Source organism: Salvia miltiorrhiza, chromosome 5 (assembly GCF_028751815.1).
Source record: "Salvia miltiorrhiza cultivar Shanhuang (shh) chromosome 5, IMPLAD_Smil_shh, whole genome shotgun sequence".
Classification (NCBI taxonomy): domain Eukaryota; kingdom Viridiplantae; phylum Streptophyta; class Magnoliopsida; order Lamiales; family Lamiaceae; genus Salvia; species Salvia miltiorrhiza.
The window spans coordinates 45,416,301-45,433,286 of record NC_080391.1 but is presented as its reverse complement, the minus strand read 5'-3'; the positions used below and the strand labels follow the sequence as shown (position 1 = coordinate 45,433,286).

The 16,986-nt window shown below is 37.1% G+C and overlaps 2 long non-coding RNA genes across 2 annotated transcripts; both read left to right on the top strand.

The window, feature by feature from the left end:
- The first annotated feature begins 205 nt into the window (after positions 1 to 205).
- Positions 206 to 3,143, top strand: LOC131024511 (uncharacterized). The gene is made up of 2 exons (XR_009101884.1): positions 206 to 341; positions 2,860 to 3,143. It is a non-coding gene; the product is annotated as an uncharacterized LOC131024511 (long non-coding RNA).
- Positions 3,144 to 9,667: 6,524 nt separating this feature from the next.
- Positions 9,668 to 12,494, top strand: LOC131024510 (uncharacterized). Its single transcript, XR_009101883.1, has 3 exons — positions 9,668 to 9,808; positions 11,660 to 11,726; positions 12,327 to 12,494. It is a non-coding gene; the product is annotated as an uncharacterized LOC131024510 (long non-coding RNA).
- Positions 12,495 to 16,986: the final 4,492 nt, after the last annotated feature.

The window sequence follows — 16,986 nt, the reverse complement described above, 5'->3', positions numbered from 1 at the left end:
GAGTAGGAGTTAAGAGGGTGAGTAACGAAGAATGTGGGTAATTAGTCGTTAAAACGAGACGAAACGGGATATTTAACGACTAACGGGTTAATATCTTAAATATCTAAGGCTACCCCACCAAAACCACCCCCCCCCCCAAACCACCCAACACCCCTTTATCTACCTCACTCACGGCTGAATTCAGCCAACACACTCCAATAATCTTTTCTCTCTCACACACACAACACCCAAACACCTACTTATCACGCCAAACACCATTTTTAGCTTGGATGGAGGTTTCAAGCTCCGATTTGAGCACCGAGACGAGCGCCGATCATCTTTTCGATCACGTATCTAAGTAGGTAAGATCTCTACCTACGTTTTGATGGTTTTCTTTTCGATTTTCGTCGACGTCGAAAAACGTCGATTCTCGACTTTATTTTGAAACGACGTCGGATCGTCGTGAAATTTTAGTATGTTGTTCTTGGGTAGATGTTGAGCATGTTTAATGAAGGGAGTAAGAACGGAACGAACCGTAGCTATGAAACCCATGAGGGCAGCCCGTTTTTCACATATTAGCTTGTCTTTCGATTTTTGTTTGATCGTTTTGACTTGATATTTGTGCTTAGGGGTATGCTAGAATCGATATATATTAAATTCGTATTTTTCCAAGCACGAAAATTTTATAAGTTTTTAGAGTATGATTATTTAAATTCGTGAAGTTTGGGACGTTGCATAATGAATATTATTGCGTATATGTGTTCTACGATATCACATGAGCATGCTAATTGATTTACAATTTATGGATGATAATTGTTGAACGAAATTAAAACTGGAATTCTGTCAAAATTTTACAGCAGTTTCAAGCTTATGTTTCGATGAGTTTCATTGCTTGATGGCTCTGAAATTTTAGTATGTTTATCTATGATATGTGTATTTCGTCGCTGCAAAATTTCATGTCTTTTGGATGATGTTTGCTATTTTAAAGATATTTTGAAAAACCCTTGACAGAATCTGTCAACTGTTGGTAGACTTCACAAAAACGTTTATATCTATTAATCCATGAAGGATTTTGCATCACCGTTTTTTTTAAACGAAACTAGACTTCAATACTTTTCTAAAAACATAAGATTTCGATTTTTATGACCTCTGAAACAGAGCAGTTTATTATTTCAAAAATGCCATGTTCTGCTGTCATATTTTTCCAACAGTAAAAGTGTATGAGTTTCATTGTTTATTTGGCAGATCATATGAACGTTTTCTCTTGTGAAATTTTAACCAAATCTTCAAGGATACCTTTAGTTTTGGCTGATTAAATTTGATGGAATTTTATTAAGGTTTGCCTTGGTTTCTAATGGCCTAAACAAAATTGGCAGAAACTGTCAATCTTTGACAGCCTGCACTAAAAGAGCAATATCTCCAAAAACCTTTAACCTTTTTGGTTAACTACCATTTTTAGATTGAACTACACTTCATGAAGGTTTTGAGATCAATTGGTATGAGAGTTTATGATGATTGAGTTGGTTGTTATGAATTTTTAAAGATGACACAAAAACAGCAAAACTTTCTAGAAAACAACTTGATTATATTTGTTTTGATGGATGATACGATATGACTAAATGGTGTGAGTTGTGAGAGTTATGATTAACGCACATAAATGTTGGTATCTGACACTCGAACAATTGGTGTCGAGTATAAATGATAGTTTACTGATAAAGAGTTTTGATGATTTTGAATTGTTTGGTTTGCGTTGAAAAGATGTCAAGATGTTAAGTTTTGAGTCGAGAGACGAGTTCACGTAGTGAGATTCACGCGATGAAATCTCGTGGCTGACATTTTATATGAATGGGTCATGCCGAAATTTTTAGTGAAATTAGGATTTGAGCATAGTCAATTCTTGTTGACCCGTGACTCAAATACATGCCTAATGGAAAGTTTAACTTTCTAATTGGTTAATTAGACGAGATGAGAGCGAATAGATCTGCTAAGAAAGTGGACTTTTCGATGTGTTAAATATTTCTTTTAATTGAAGTGCTGTTAATTATAACATAAGGATGTTATAATTAATGAGTAATGACGAGAGATAATAATTGTTATATTGATTAACAATCAAGAGAGATGAACATTAGAGATACTAATGTTTCATAAAAGAGATTAGATTATTAATCGAGGTTTCTTTTATAACTTCTCACCAATTCTTCATAACGATGAAGGTCCTTTTGGGAAGTAACGACTTGAGGGAGAGAGTGATGTTACTCATTGATACAGAGACACAACGAGGTGGGCATTACTTTTACTATACGTATATAGAGATCCCCTACGTATCGTAGGCCTCTTATACGAATGAATGCATGAGATGATCTAACTGTTAATTTCAGTTTCATATATATCAAATGAGTTTAAATGTTACATTCAAGCAAGTTATTTCATAACAAAATCTTTGAGTTAAAGTTATTTCAAGTATTGTCTTGCCATAAAATGTTTCAATTTTAGTATGATATCTATCTGCTTTGGCTTTGCCAATGATGCAATCGAATTCGGGTCCTGAGCAGTTGATAGCTATCCTGCCAGGACTAGTGTACACCAGTGACCGTGAGTCATCTAGCGGGTTGGCCGGTCAAGTGACCGTGAGAGGTGGCCACCTCTCCGGCACAAAGTTCCAGATATGATAGATTACAAGAGAACTTAGTCTGCAGACGAACTTTAAGAATCACAAATGAATTTAGTAAGCTTGGGCCTTTTTAGCGAAAAACTCCCTTGCTGTACTGTTTATGATGGCATGACAATTTACAGTTTTGAAGCATGTATTTTTATACCTAGGCATACGTGCCCACTGAGTGCTTTTGTACTCAGCCCTGCATATGTTTTCTAAATGTGCAGGTTGAGCTGATGTGATGATGGTGCTGCAATGAGCGGAGTCTCCAGGGTTGTTAATAAATAGTTAACTTGTCTAGAATATGTCTTCATACATATGTCTAGCTACTTTCCGCTGCAAGATGTTGTTGATGTTATAGTATGTTATGTCATACTTTGAGTCTTAAGAGAATGGTTTCATATGATGTATAACTTGATTAATGATATTAATTAAGTTTTATGTTGTCTTTCATAGACTGTTCAAAAGAGTATTAATGAGTAAATACGACGATTTTTCTTAAGTTGAGTAAGATTTACGGTTTCAAATGACGCCCTTTTCTTCCCCTTATTCTTTAACCCCATCCCTAGTCGTAGATCACTCGGCTTAACTATCCTTAGTTAAGGCGGGCTGTGACAGAGTGGTATCAGAGCGAAGGAAAGCTCTGAATTAGAAGTCTTGAGTTTAGTCTAGAATGAGTCACTAGACTAATAGTTATTAACAACCGTGAGCTCAGCGCACCATCACACCAGGCTCAACGAGGTATGTAAAATTTCAAAGTTTATTTGACGTTAAATTTTGAAGAGCATGATGTTGAGGTTATATGATGAGTTATGATGTTACACTTTGAAGGTGCATAGTTTGAGTTTGAGGATGACAACATGATTAATAATGAGTTATTATGTTGTAAGAGCATATGTTGACGTTACATGATGAATCATGAGAGCGTTTATATCATATGATGTTATATGATTGAGGATGCATAATTATGAGTTATGATGTGATGTATTTGAGATGTTTTGTGATGAGAATTGTTTGAGCAGTTGTGATAAGTCACGATGATTTAGATGAAGGAATCTAATGTCATTGTTAAGAGATTTTTTTTTACTAAGTAGAAGGATGAAATGAGAACTTAGAGCTAAAGTTTTAGAGAATTAGCAATTGCTTTAAGTACTTGTTGGTTTGAGTTATGAGTTTGAGTATGAGCTTGAGTATAATATCATGATTAATGATGAGTTATTAGCATGCTGCAATGAGATATTGTACGATATGTTGAGTTGTTTTGTGACGCGAGTTTTGCTCACGCAACCTTAATGGTACTTGAAGAGGTATCATGAGCCATAGTCTTTGGAGATGGCTTTGAGAGAGAATTGTTGAGTTGTCTTACTGAGTCACGATGATTTAGATTAAGGGATCTAATATCATTGTTTAGAGAGATTCCCTATTAAGTAAAGATGGGACGAGATGAGAATTTAGATGTTTTGGGCTTGAGTTTTAACATAACAGTACTACTTAGTAGGAGTTTTGCTAAGTTATGTTTTGTTTATTTCTGTTGCTGGAGCCAAGTAGAGTTAGTTCCTAGAGCCACCTTTAAGTTCTCCTTATAGGTTGGCCAGGACTGCTGGCACTGCACGAAAGTGAACTGTTGTGAAATCGAACTCAGGGAAGATCGGATACGAGGACGAGGCGTACAGTATGTGGTATAGAGATACCCTAGCAGATTTTCAAACACATGTTCATAGACTATGAAAGGATGAGAAAGAGCCAAGGAAGGCTAGGGTTGAAAGGATGAGAAGTAGCCGAGGAGGGCTAGAGTTGATGAGGATGAGAAGAGAAACCGATGTAGGCTAGAGCTCAGGATGATCTTGAGAGTATGCGCGGTACACCCTCGTTTTTGATTAGTTGCAATTACATTGCGATGTATATAACTTACTTAGGAGATACTGGTACTTGAGATTTTGACATGATGATAGATAAGCATGCGAATATAGTACCCTACTGATGTTAAATAGATGGATGTTCCTAGTGTGCTAAAGTAGCAACTAGATGAGTTAACTGGTAGCAATTACCGTAGGAGGTCCATACCGAGACATAGTACTATTAATGGTGTCGGTTTAGAAGGGACATTACGATAGATACTATGGTTTTTGTAGGGTTTAAATAACCCCTTTATGTAAGCCCTCTAAAAAGAGGCATTCTACTGATGGATATATTAGGTTGACCAGAGTGGTCTTTTTGTTAGCATTTCGTGAGTGCTTATTGCCTTACAGATGAATGTTAAGGTGACCGTGAGGGTTTCCTTAAAGTTGAGTTAGTAAATTGAACTTGAGTTTCGAGGATGCTTAGAGCGTTGGTCGAGTTGAGTTTTCCTTTTGTGATTTCAAAAATGCCTCAAAGATGTCATCAAGAGTGTGATGTGAAGGATAGGCGGGATAATACTCCGCCACCACCACCGCAACATGAGAGGAGAGTCGAAAAATATTGAACTTTCGAAACAAGAGTCTAGAACATAGGACCCTGAGTTTAAGCTTTTAGCTTGCTGGTGTGAACTTAAGTTTTGTTATGTATAGTATGTTGAGGGTTTAGAAGACACAGAATTTCCAAGTTCGGGATAGTATATCCCGTGTGACTGGGGAGTGATTATGTTGGACCTGGCCAGTCCGCATGATCTAAATCTCAGTAGACGTGTTTTGGGTTTATAAACCCATGTGTTTCAACTTTCGGTTGAAAAGCCAGATGGGTTCTTACTGTAGGTCATTTTGTTCGACCTGGTAGTTACTTCATTCTACCCTCTGGTCATTCATTTGAGTCTCTTGAACAATTTGTTTTGATGTTGTTCTAGGATTGAACCCTTACAACTTTTGAGTTATCCTAGTAGATTCTTTTAATGTATAAGACTAGTGAGAGGCACGTCAGAGGACTTTAACACCTGAGCAACTGGTAAACTATACTTGAGAACAATTTAAGACTACTCTTGAGAAGTATGTACCGAGGAGTACAGTAAGCAGCGAGAGGCTGATTATCGAAGTTGATGCAAGGAAAGAAATCGGTTGTAGAGTATAATTGAGAATTCTGTGAGCTATCACGTTCGCTCATCAGAAGAAGGATACTGATGAAGAGATGTCTGAGTTTTAAATGCCGGTTTAAGGCAGGACTTTAAGGTAGTATGGGCAAGTTATTGGATGCACCAGTTAGAATTCTGTTTAATACAGGAGCCTCGCATTCTTTAAGTGTTTGAAGCATGTTACCTTCAAACTCGAACCAAAACGAGCTAGTCCCAAGTTGAGAGTAATCACTCCTGTAGGAAGAGCTACTACAGTTTCTCACATGATTTCTAAATTAGAGTTTGAGTTAGGATCACTAAAGATGAAAACAAGAATCTTGCACTTAATGCCTATGTGGAACGTAGACATTATTCTAAGGATGGACTGGTTAGCAGAGAACTTTGCCCCGATTGATTGTAAGAAGAGACAGATAACTTTCCAACCACCTGGGAAGGAACAGACATGTTTTAATGGCATTGATAGAAAGAAGAGAGTTCCAATCGTTTCGGCACTTCAGGCGTCGAAATTGGTAAAGAAGAAAGGAGCACAAGCTTACCTAGTTTACTTGAATGATGAAGGAGAATCAAGAAAAAAAAAAAACTTTGAGGATGTAGCAGTGGTAAGGGAATATAGAGATGTATTTCCCGAGGTCTTACCAGGATTGCCACCAACAAGATAGTTGGAGTTCACTATCGACCTAGAACCTGGATCAGCACCAGTGTCGAAGGCACCCTATAGAATGGCGCCTAAGGAGCTACAAGAGCTGAAGATTCAGCTACAAGAATTGCTCGAGTTAGGTTTTATTAGACGTAGTGTATCCCCGTGGGGAGCACCAGTCCTTTTTGTAAAAAAAAGAAGGATGGCACGTTGAGAATGTGCATAGATTATCGAGAGCTGAATAAATTGACACTCAAGAACAAATATCCTTTGCCGAGGATAGATGACTTGTTTGATCAATTACGAGGAGCGAGTTTTTCTTGAAAGTTGACTTGAGATCATATTACCACCAGTTCAAATTTTGACAGAATGATATACCTAAGACAACTTTTCAAATGAGGTATGAGCACTATGAGTTCATAGTTATGCCATTCGGTTTGACGAAGTCACCAGTAGTTTTCATGGATCACATGAATCGAGTTTTCATCAATAACTGGATAAATTTGTCCTAGTTTTCATAGATGATATTCTCATATATTCGAAGAATGAGCAGGAGCGCCAAAACATTTGAGAACGATGTTGGAAACACTAAGAGTTGAGAAGCTTTTTGCCAAATTCACCAAGTGCGAGTTTTGGTTGAACGAAGTAACTTTTCTAGGACATATTGTATCATTCGAATGAATTAAAGTTGACCCCGTCAAGGTACAAGCTGTACATGAGTGGAGATCACCAACTACGCCTAACGAGATTCGCAACTTTTTAGGCTTAGCAGGATACTATCAGAGGTTTATTGAAGGATTTTCCATGATAGCAAGACCGAGAAAAGAAGCTAAGAACAATTGGAAAAAGGAGTGTGAAGAGAGTTTTTAAGAGCTTAAAGGAAATTGACTACAGCACCAGTGCCGCTAGTCCCGGAAATAGATAAAGAGTATACCATCTACACAGATGCGTTAGAGAATGGGCTAGGATGTGTTTTGATGCAAGAAGGAAGAGTTACAGTCTATGCATAACGATAACTTAGACCCCACGAGATAAATTATCCAACGCATGATTTAGAGCTTGCAGCCGTTGTGCATGCCCTGAAAATTTGGAGACATCATCTCTACGGAGTTAGATGTGAGATTTTCACGGACCACAAAAGTTTGAAATACTTTTTCGAGCAGAAGGATATTAACATGAGGCAAAGGAGATGGCTCGAATTAGTAAATTATGTTGACTGCAACATTAATTATCACCCTGGCAAGGCCAATGTAGTAGCCGATACATTGAGCCGGAAGGTCTCGTCAAAGTTAGGATGTCTTCTCACGAGAGAGAATGAGCTTATAAAGGACTTTGACAAGATGAGGATAGAGATGATAAAACCACCAGGGACGATAGCGAGTATTGTTGCGACGATGCCTAGTTTGAGGAAAATGGTGATTGAAGCACAAGGAAAGATGAGACAATGAACAAGTTACCAGAAAGGATAAGAGCATGAGATCTCAAGAGTTACCAAAAAGCATCAGACAATGCTATCTTATTTGAGGGGAGAATATGCATTCCCCGCGATGATGAACTTAAGAATACGATCATGAGTGGGACTCATGACACGCCTTACACCGCCCACCCAGGAGGCACAAAGATGTATCAGGTTGTGAAAAATAGATTTTTGTGGGACGGAATGAAATGAGACATAGCTTCGTTTGTAGAGCGATGCTTAGCTTGTCAGCAAGTGAAAGCATTACACCAACGACCCTATGGGAAGTTAAAATGGTTGGAGATTCCCGAGTGGAAATGGGATCACATAGCGATGGATTCTGTGATAGCTTTACCGAAAAGTCAAAGAGCAAATACAGCAATTTGGGTGATTGTAGATCGACTAACAAAATCTGCACATTTCATACCGATCCTAATCGCGTATGGACCAGATAAGTTAGCACAATTGTATGTTCGTGACATTATAAGATTGCATTGAGTACCAGTGTAGATCACCTCAAAAAAAAAAATATTACATCACGTTTTTGGATGAGTTACAGAAAGAGTTGGGTACAAGGATGAATTTTAGCATAGCAGACGATAGAAGATATGATAAGAACTACTATCTTTGATAGAGGAGTAAATCGGGAGAATGTGTTGCCACTAATTGAGTTTGCCTATAAGACGTGAGACAAAGTTTCGAGATAGGAGACAAAGTTTTCTTGAAGGTTTCACCCTCAAAGGGGATGAATAGATTTGGAGTTAAAGGACAGCTTAGACCCAGAGTTATAAGTCCTTACGAGATATTGCAAAAGATAGGTCCAATAGCGTATAGGTTGGCTTTGTCACCTAGCTTTGGAAATGTGCATAACGTGTTTCACGTGTCACAATTGAGAGGATATATATTTTCGACCCAAACCATGTGGTTTACTAAGAAGAAATGATCTTAGAACCAGACTTGAGTTATGAAGAGAGACCTCAGATGATGTTAGATCATAAAATTCGGCAATTGAGTAATAAGTCGATTGCATTGGATAAGGTCCAATGGAGATATGATAGTTAGAAAGAAGTGGAAAGAGAGCTTGAGGATAAGATGTGAGAGAAGTACCCGAAACATTTACAAGAGGTACAAATTTCGGGACGAAATTTATTTTAAGGGGGAAGGTATGTAATACCCGGGCTTTTGATGACGTGTTTAATTGCTTAAGTTTGAGTAAGTAGGGTATAAGATCCCTTGTTTGATTACTTTGTATAGAGATGAGGAGTTATATGAAGTTTTGTTGTTATATTTTAAAGATGTTGAGATGTTCTTTTGATGATGTGAGGATGATGTGTGATTTTATATCCGTAATTGAGTTTGAGTATTTGAATAATTCGAGATAATTATTTGAATGAGAACGGTGAACTCGGAAGTGAGATTTGAGTCCGTTAAGACGTTTTTGAAAATTTTGACTTTTTTACGATGAATAGTAAAATACTGCTATTTCGTCTTTTTGTCGACTTTCAAAATCTTACGTGCACGTCGTCGAGAAATATTCTTAGTTTTTCGATACGAGTCCAATAATGAAAGTTTTTATTTTTGGACGACGAGTGAATAGTAAATCGGGATTTCTCGATAAACGAACCGAGCTCGTTTATCAGAATTTCGAGAACGAGCTTGCGTTTTCTATATTTATATAGAATTACGAGTGTAATGAAAGTGAGTAGGAGTTAAGAGGGTGAGTAACGAAGAATGTGGGTAATTAGTCGTTAAAACGAGACGAAACGGGATATTTAACGACTAACGGGTTAATATCTTAAATATCTAAGGCTACCCCACCAAAACCACCCCCCCCCCAAACCACCCAACACCCCTTTATCTACCTCACTCACGGCTGAATTCAGCCAACACACTCCAATAATCTTTTCTCTCTCACACACACAACACCCAAACACCTACTTATCACGCCAAACACCATTTTTAGCTTGGATGGAGGTTTCAAGCTCCGATTTGAGCACCGAGACGAGCGCCGATCATCTTTTCGATCACGTATCTAAGTAGGTAAGATCTCTACCTACGTTTTGATGGTTTTCTTTTCGATTTTCGTCGACGTCGAAAAACGTCGATTCTCGACTTTATTTTGAAACGACGTCGGATCGTCGTGAAATTTTAGTATGTTGTTCTTGGGTAGATGTTGAGCATGTTTAATGAAGGGAGTAAGAACGGAACGAACCGTAGCTATGAAACCCATGAGGGCAGCCCGTTTTTCACATATTAGCTTGTCTTTCGATTTTTGTTTGATCGTTTTGACTTGATATTTGTGCTTAGGGGTATACTAGAATCGATATATATTAAATTCGTATTTTTCCAAGCACGAAAATTTTATAAGTTTTTAGAGTATGATTATTTAAATTCGTGAAGTTTGGGACGTTGCATAATGAATATTATTGCGTATATGTGTTCTACGATATCACATGAGCATGCTAATTGATTTACAATTTATGGATGATAATTGTTGAACGAAATTAAAACTGGAATTCTGTCAAAATTTTACAGCAGTTTCAAGCTTATGTTTCGATGAGTTTCATTGCTTGATGGCTCTGAAATTTTAGTATGTTTATCTATGATATGTGTATTTCGTCGCTGCAAAATTTCATGTCTTTTGGATGATGTTTGCTATTTTAAAGATATTTTGAAAAACCCTTGACAGAATCTGTCAACTGTTGGTAGACTTCACAAAAACGTTTATATCTATTAATCCATGAAGGATTTTGCATCACCGTTTTTTTTAAACGAAACTAGACTTCAATACTTTTCTAAAAACATAAGATTTCGATTTTTATGACCTCTGAAACAGAGCAGTTTATTATTTCAAAAATGCCATGTTCTGCTGTCATATTTTTCCAACAGTAAAAGTGTATGAGTTTCATTGTTTATTTGGCAGATCATATGAACGTTTTCTCTTGTGAAATTTTAACCAAATCTTCAAGGATACCTTTAGTTTTGGCTGATTAAATTTGATGGAATTTTATTAAGGTTTGCCTTGGTTTCTAATGGCCTAAACAAAATTGGCAGAAACTGTCAATCTTTGACAGCCTGCACTAAAAGAGCAATATCTCCAAAAACCTTTAACCTTTTTGGTTAACTACCATTTTTAGATTGAACTACACTTCATGAAGGTTTTGAGATCAATTGGTATGAGAGTTTATGATGATTGAGTTGGTTGTTATGAATTTTTAAAGATGACACAAAAACAGCAAAACTTTCTAGAAAACAACTTGATTATATTTGTTTTGATGGATGATACGATATGACTAAATGGTGTGAGTTGTGAGAGTTATGATTAACGCACATAAATGTTGGTATCTGACACTCGAACAATTGGTGTCGAGTATAAATGATAGTTTACTGATAAAGAGTTTTGATGATTTTGAATTGTTTGGTTTGCGTTGAAAAGATGTCAAGATGTTAAGTTTTGAGTCGAGAGACGAGTTCACGTAGTGAGATTCACGCGATGAAATCTCGTGGCTGACATTTTATATGAATGGGTCATGCCGAAATTTTTAGTGAAATTAGGATTTGAGCATAGTCAATTCTTGTTGACCCGTGACTCAAATACATGCCTAATGGAAAGTTTAACTTTCTAATTGGTTAATTAGACGAGATGAGAGCGAATAGATCTGCTAAGAAAGTGGACTTTTCGATGTGTTAAATATTTCTTTTAATTGAAGTGCTGTTAATTATAACATAAGGATGTTATAATTAATGAGTAATGACGAGAGATAATAATTGTTATATTGATTAACAATCAAGAGAGATGAACATTAGAGATACTAATGTTTCATAAAAGAGATTAGATTATTAATCGAGGTTTCTTTTATAACTTCTCACCAATTCTTCATAACGATGAAGGTCCTTTTGGGAAGTAACGACTTGAGGGAGAGAGTGACGTTACTCATTGATACAGAGACACAACGAGGTGGGCATTACTTTTACTATACGTATATAGAGATCCCCTACGTATCGTAGGCCTCTTATACGAATGAATGCATGAGATGATCTAACTGTTAATTTCAGTTTCATATATATCAAATGAGTTTAAATGTTACATTCAAGCAAGTTATTTCATAACAAAATCTTTGAGTTAAAGTTATTTCAAGTATTGTCTTGCCATAAAATGTTTCAATTTTAGTATGATATCTATCTGCTTTGGCTTTGCCAATGATGCAATCGAATTCGGGTCCTGAGCAGTTGATAGCTATCCTGCCAGGACTAGTGTACACCAGTGACCGTGAGTCATCTAGCGGGTTGGCCGGTCAAGTGACCGTGAGAGGTGGCCACCTCTCCGGCACAAAGTTCCAGATATGATAGATTACAAGAGAACTTAGTCTGCAGACGAACTTTAAGAATCACAAATGAATTTAGTAAGCTTGGGCCTTTTTAGCGAAAAACTCCCTTGCTGTACTGTTTATGATGGCATGACAATTTACAGTTTTGAAGCATGTATTTTTATACCTAGGCATACGTGCCCACTGAGTGCTTTTGTACTCAGCCCTGCATATGTTTTCTAAATGTGCAGGTTGAGCTGATGTGATGATGGTGCTGCAATGAGCGGAGTCTCCAGGGTTGTTAATAAATAGTTAACTTGTCTAGAATATGTCTTCATACATATGTCTAGCTACTTTCCGCTGCAAGATGTTGTTGATGTTATAGTATGTTATGTGATACTTTGAGTCTTAAGAGAATGGTTTCATATGATGTATAACTTGATTAATGATATTAATTAAGTTTTATGTTGTCTTTCATAGACTGTTCAAAAGAGTATTAATGAGTAAATACGACAATTTTTCTTAAGTTGAGTAAGATTTACGGTTTCAAATGACGCCCTTTGCTTCCCCTTATTCTTTAACCCCATCCCTAGTCGTAGATCACTCGGCTTAACTATCCTTAGTTAAGGCGGGCTGTGACATACATTCACTAAATATTTGAATAAACTTAAACACTTACGTCAATTCTTGCATCTCTCTCCGACGTATAACTTCCGTCGGCGTACATGTGGAGGCGGAGGAAGGTGGCATAGTTCGGTGCATCCTGGGGAAAATCAGGCTCCAAGCTCTGTAGATGCATTTATATAAGATAAATAAGTTATATTAGTCAAGATATTATATATATATATATATATATATATATATATATATATATATATATATATAGGGAGGGCTAAAATAAAAACACTTCTTAAAATATAAAATATAAACAATTTTCAGCCCTTAGATCATCAAGATCTACGGTTGATTCGTAACCCTGTTGGATGAATTCGTAACCATGTTGGATAAAATGCGTACATTAAAAAACGTTTATATTTATATTTTAAGAAGTGTTTTCATTGTAGCCCTGCCCATATATATATATATATATATATATATATATATATATATATATACTTATGAACCTAATTATATAAGATAAATAATTTATATATATTTATATATATATATACTTATATATATATATATATCTATATATATATATATATATATATACTTATGAACTTAATTATTTGTTAATTACTAACCATATACTGCTGCAGGATACGAGTCGACTGAGACCCGCCCACGTGCCTACTGATCCCTACAGCCTCAACCTTGGGACGCTGCCAGTATTCCTGGAGTCCAGTCCAAAAATCGGGAGTCATCCAGACGGGTCTAGACATCTCTCTCCCTTGGCCGGTACACTCCTTGAGCTCTTTCTTGTAGTCGCTCATCATGTCGGAGTACCTTTTGCGGGTGTTTTTCTCCCACATTTTCCTCACGTCATGCTCATCCCCGGGCTGCCAACTAAACTCTTTCTGTTGAAAGAAAGAGAATTAATTTAATATCAAACATTTTAACAATTTAATATGATATATTTATATGTACTATAAATTTAATTGTACCTGTAATTCACCAAAAAATGTACCCTTCATCGCCCGGGGCGTCAACTTCCATGTATACCCACCTGGGTTATCAAACATCTTAAATGTGCGCGTGCAAGCTTTGGACAGGCCGAGGGGCTCCTCCAACTCACTGTGTACAAGTAATTTTATCACTTAATCATGGTGTACGAGAAACAGTAATTTAAACTAAAATACTTACCCAATCGTAGGATGCCTCTGAAATATAATCCTCCCAGTACTCTCCTTAGCCGCTTACTCTCTTATATCGGCAACTGTAGGGCCCCTAGGCCTTCTAGCCCGTGAACTACTAGCAGAGGCCTGGGGAGTATCGGGAGTCCCAGAAATATGCATCCCGGACCCATCAAATGTATCTATAGTAGCTTCTGGCGCATTACGGCCAGATCGCCTCCCAAATCCCAAGAAACCTCTATGGGTAGACATGATACCTGTTGCATACAATTACATTAACAAATATATAGCCAAACATAACATTAACAGTAACTAACAAACATAACAAATTTATTCTCAAATTCAACCAAAATGTGCATGTACATTTATTCATAATCATCACTACTATCATCATCACTATCGTTAGATGACAACGGGGGATCCTCGTCTTCTGGTTTATCGTCATCTTCAATCTCAACGACTCCACCGAGGGGATGAAGAAGAAGTAGTTGTTCAATGCCTACACTTGTGTGAGTAGACATAATAGTAACCACTTCTTCTTGAAATGGTTGATCTAATGTTGATGTATATGCTGCAGTAGACACTTCAACCTTTGATCTTGTGTTGACTTTGCATGCTGACCACCAATTTTTCTTTGATTGGTTCGTACTAGGATAGGGACAGTAAAACACTTGAACTACCTGACTCGCCAAAACAAAGGGATCATACTTCTTATATCTTCTTGTGTGGTTCACTGAAACTAACTTGAAGTCTGTATCAATAGAAGTTCCCTGAGCCGACAAGTCAAACCATTCACATTTGAACAAGACTGTCTGCTTAATTGGATACTATCGGGTTCCATCCACTTTCTTCAACTCTTTCCGCTTGCAGAAGGTGTTCAATTCTTCTCTGGATTTTTCTGTATCTTTTGTCTTCCCCTTCACATTCAGGACAGTATTAAACACGTTATCAAACACATTTTTCTCAATGTGCATGACATCCAGATTATGTCGAATCAAAAGATGTCTCCAATAGGGTAGATCCCAAAATATGCTTTTTTTTTCCACCCTACATGTTGATATTTGGCGAGTTGAGCGTTCCTGCCATCGAAGTCTTCGGTAACCTTCACGAAGCCCAACCCCTCGATTTGATTCAAGATTTATATTCCCGATCTTTATTCTGGTGGACCAACATTGCAGGTCTTATTCCTCAATAATGAAGTTTTGTTTCTCCTAAACACATGGTTAGGAGGTAAGAACTTCCGATGATTATCAAACCACGATTGTTTTCCACTCATCGGTAAAGTGAATGCTTCTGTATTCTCCATGCAATGTGGACATGCCAATTTCTCAGCTGTACCCCACCTAGACAACATAGCGTACGCTCAGGGACGGAGCCAGGAATTAAGTTCGGGGGGGCTGAAATTGTACGGGGGTTCAGGGGCGGTAGCCCCCGGGAAATTTTTTTTGGGCATTCTGTATATTTAAGATATTTTTTTTACTAAAATACGAGCATAATACTAATAATAACGAAAAATATTTTCATAGATTATATAGTTTCAATATATCACAAATTTTTTTTGGACATTCCGTATATTTAAGACATTTTTTAAAAGGCAAGCATAATAATAATAATAACAAACAACATGTTCATAGATTATATATTTTCTATATATTACTCCCTCCGTCCCAGCTTTTAGTATCCAACTTTCCTTTTTTGGTCGTCCCACATTTTAGTATCCATTTCTATTTTTGGTAAAAGTAAGTGGGGCCCTTACTCCACTTTAATTATTTTAACTCTCACATAAAATGTGGAACCCTTATTCTACTCACAACACATCAATCACTTTATTAAAACCTGTAAAACGTTCTCAATTGGATACCAAAAGCCGGGACGGAGGAAGTACAAATTAGTTTCAATACATTATAATTTTTTTTAGCATTTCATACATATTAGTCATTTTTTATTAAAAGACAAGTATAATAGTAATAATAACAAACAATATTTCATAGATTATATAGTTTTAAATAACAGAATTATCCTTAAATTAAGTATATATATGAGAGAATATAATAACCAAATACTCTTTTATAAAACAAAATTATTTTATAATAGGTATAAACATATATCTATATATGTAAAAAAAAAAAAAAAAACCTCAAAATTTGGGAGGGGGCTCTAGCCCCCTGGCTCCGTCCATGCGTACGCTGGAAAATCACTGATAGTCCATATCAGAGCTGCTCGCATCTGAAAATTTTGCTTCAACGATATGTCGTAAGTGTTCACACCAACCTCCCACAGAGATTTTAACTCTTGTATCAGTAGCTGTAAGAAAACGTCCAACTTCATCTTTGGGTTTGATGGGCCAGGCACGAGGACTGTGAGGAACATGAATTGTTCTTTCATGCACAACCACGGAGGCAAGTTATACGGCGTGACAATAACTGGCCAAGAAGAATATTGACGCCCTGATTGTGCAAATGGGGCAAAACCATCTGTAGAGAGGCCCAATCTCACATTTCTGATCTTCTCGGTGAATCCAGGAAAGACTGAATTCAAGTGTTTCCATGCCGGAGAGTCGGTCGGATGGCGCATTATCCCATCGTCTGTGGAGGTCGCATGCCACCGCATATGTTCAGCAGTTGCAGGAGATGCAAACAATATCTGTAATCGGGGCGTCAAGGGAAAATAGTGCATCTGTTTGGCGGGCACTTGTTTCTTTCGGCGGCTCCCAGATGCACGCAAGCTGTCCTTATATCGTGATTGGTCACAGAACATACAACTATGTAGCTCACTAGTTTCCCCCCAATACAACATGCAGTTATTAACACAACAATCGATCTTCTCTACTGGCAAACCCAAACCACGTAGATTTCTTTTCGTACTATAGAAGTCTTCTGGACAGTTGTTACCCTCTGGTAAAGCAGCTTTCATCATCGAAGACATCTGATTGTAAGTCCTCTCTGACATGTGGCTTTCAGTCTTTATGCTCATGAATTGAGTCATCCAGCTTAATTGTGTGTACGTGTCACATCCTGCGTACAATGGAGTATCCGCTATATCCAACATGTTATAAATCTATTGAGTGTCATTATTGGGCGGCTGCTCCAGATTTGGAGGATCTTGATAATTACTA